At 44.4% G+C, this 2,083-nt stretch overlaps 1 pseudogene; it reads right to left on the bottom strand.

Moving 5' to 3' along the window:
• Nucleotides 1–488: 488 nt before the first annotated feature.
• On the bottom strand, nucleotides 489–606 carry LOC124723416 (annotated as a pseudogene).
• Nucleotides 607–2,083: the final 1,477 nt, after the last annotated feature.

Here is a 2,083-nt window from a genome sequence, read left to right as displayed (position 1 = left end):
AGTATGGCGACCATTTGCATTCCATTTCAGAAATCTGAGGAGTATGGGACTTCATGATTATCATATAAGCCCCAATTTATCGTATCTTATCTTCATTTTCCTTACGCCCAATTTATGTTGGTGGCAGTAGAATGTAGTAAGCTTAAAATGCGGATACTCTTCATTTTCTCAATAGCATTTCTGGAAAGGAACGACAACTTCCCTCCGGGAATTCCCATTTGAGTCGCAGAGGCATCTCTGTAACACTTACATGTTGTTCGAACCTAAAAAAAAACTAAACTCCTACCGAAGAGGCCTTGGAAGGGCCAACGGTACCGACCGACCGCCGTGTCATCCTCAGCTCACAGGCATCACTGGACGTAGAAATGTAGGGGCATGTGGTCAGCACACCGCTCTTCCGGCCGTATGTCAGTTTACGAGACCGGAGTCGCTACTTCTCAATCAAGTAGCTCCTCAGTTTGCCTCACAAGGGCTGAGTGCACCCCGCTTGCCAACAGCGCTCGGCAGACTGGATGGTCACCCATCCAAGTGCTAGCCCAGCCCGACAGCACTCAACTTCGGTGATCTGACGGGAACCGGTATTACCACTGCGGCAAGACCGTTGGCGTTGTTCGGTAACAAATCTAGCAACACGTCCCTGAATTGCTTCGATGTCTTCCTTTAATCTGATCTAGTACGGATCCCAAACACCTCGAAGAGCACTCAAATATAGGTCACACCAGCGGCCTATATGCGGTCTCCTTCACAGATGAACCACACTTTCCTAAAATTCTCACAATAAACCCACGTTTACTATTCACCTTCCCTGCTATAGTCCTCACATGTTCGTTCCATTTCATATCGCTTGGCAACGTTTCGACCAGATATTTAAACGACGTGACTGTGTCAACAGGACACTACTAATGCTGTATCTGAATATTATGGGTCTGTTTTTCCTACTCATCCACATTGGCTTACATTTTTTTATATTTAGAGCTAGCTGTCATTCATCACGAACTATAAATTTTGTCTAAGTCATCTTGTGTCCTCTTACAGTCACTCAACTTCGATATTTTTACTGTACACCACATCATCATCAGTAAAAATTCCGTAGATTGCTGCCTACTCTGTCCCCCAAATCGTTTATGTATATAGAGAACAACAGCTGTCCTTTTACACTTTCCTGGGGCACTCCTCACAATACCCTTGTCTCTAATGAATACTCGCCGTCGAGGACAACATACTGGGTTCTATAGGTTAAAAAAGTTTCGAGCCACTCACATATCTGTGAACCTATTCCAGATGCTCGTACCTTCGTTAACAGCCTTCAATGGGGCACCGAGTCAAATACTTTCCGGAAATCTAGAAATATAGAATCTGCCTGTTGCCAAAGTTCGCAGTGTATCATGTGACAAATGGACAAGCTAAGTTTCGCACGAGTAATGCTTTCTAAAACCATGCTTATTCGTGGACATAAGCTTCTCGGTCTCAAGAAAATTTATTATATTCGAACTGAAAATAAGTTCAAAGATTGAAGGATTCTGCCGCAAACCGAAGCTAGGGATATTGGTCTGTAATTATGCACGTCCGTTCTTTTATCCTTCTTATATACAGGTGTCACCTGTGCTTTCTTCCAGTAGCTTGGAATTTTGCGCTGGGTGAGAGATCCTCGATAAGGTAAGAGGCCAATGCCGTAGAGTACTCTTTGCAAAACCGAATTTGGATTCCATCAGGACCTGGTGACAACAATTAGCTCACAGCATAAATTTTGTCGTTGTCCTTCGACTTAGGTAGGACACTAAGTCGTTTGGCTCTTCATATCGCTTTTTATATTCGTGCACTCTCATCGAGGTGAGCCCTTTCTCATGTAAGGCCCATGTAACGTCAGCCACTTGTACTTGGACAGGTAGTCGTTTTATGACCACTTTCAGCTCTTTTGTTCCTGGAGGCTAGTGAGTAGAAAGTGGGATATTGTACTGCTCGGAGAACTGAATTGTCCACTTGTGGTCCTCGTAAGAATCGAGATCATACCTGATTCTGTCTCCTTGGAATATCACCTCGAGGGAGCCTTGCAAGTGTTGCTTCAAGGCGTCGTTGAGTTTCG

Source organism: Schistocerca piceifrons, chromosome X (assembly GCF_021461385.2).
Source record: "Schistocerca piceifrons isolate TAMUIC-IGC-003096 chromosome X, iqSchPice1.1, whole genome shotgun sequence".
NCBI lineage: Eukaryota > Metazoa > Arthropoda > Insecta > Orthoptera > Acrididae > Schistocerca > Schistocerca piceifrons.
The sequence above is the reverse complement of the archived record's forward strand: the minus strand, read 5'-3'. Positions and strand labels throughout refer to the sequence as shown.